The sequence below is a fragment of the Buceros rhinoceros genome, unplaced genomic scaffold (genome assembly GCF_000710305.1).
Source record: "Buceros rhinoceros silvestris isolate BGI_N320 unplaced genomic scaffold, ASM71030v1 scaffold17073, whole genome shotgun sequence".
NCBI lineage: Eukaryota > Metazoa > Chordata > Aves > Bucerotiformes > Bucerotidae > Buceros > Buceros rhinoceros.
Window position 1 is genome coordinate 20,044 of NW_010402061.1, and position 252 is coordinate 20,295.

Here is a 252-nt window from a genome sequence, read left to right on the forward strand (position 1 = left end):
AGCCAGAGGAGACCCCGCAGCAGCCCCACAGCTCCGTCCTAGCCCACCCTGGCAGAGCAGATAACCTCGGGGGAAACAGAGGCACGCAGAAAAGACACTGCAGTGCATAGAATCACAGAACCAGTTTGGCTGGAAGAGACCTTTAAGATCACCGAGTCCAACTGTTCCCCCAGCACTGCCAGGTCCCCGCTGACCCCTGTCCCTCAGCACCACATCGATACATCTGTTAAACACCTCCAGGGACGGGGGCTC

The 252-nt window shown here is 58.7% G+C and overlaps 1 protein-coding gene across 1 annotated transcript in view; it reads right to left on the reverse strand.

Annotated features, from left to right (window-relative positions):
* GPR144 (G protein-coupled receptor 144) overlaps positions 1-252 on the reverse strand; it is a gene marked incomplete at its 3' end in the record, with an annotated part of 21,524 nt that overhangs the window by 13,564 nt on the left and 7,708 nt on the right. The gene's annotated exons all lie outside the window — the stretch shown is intronic.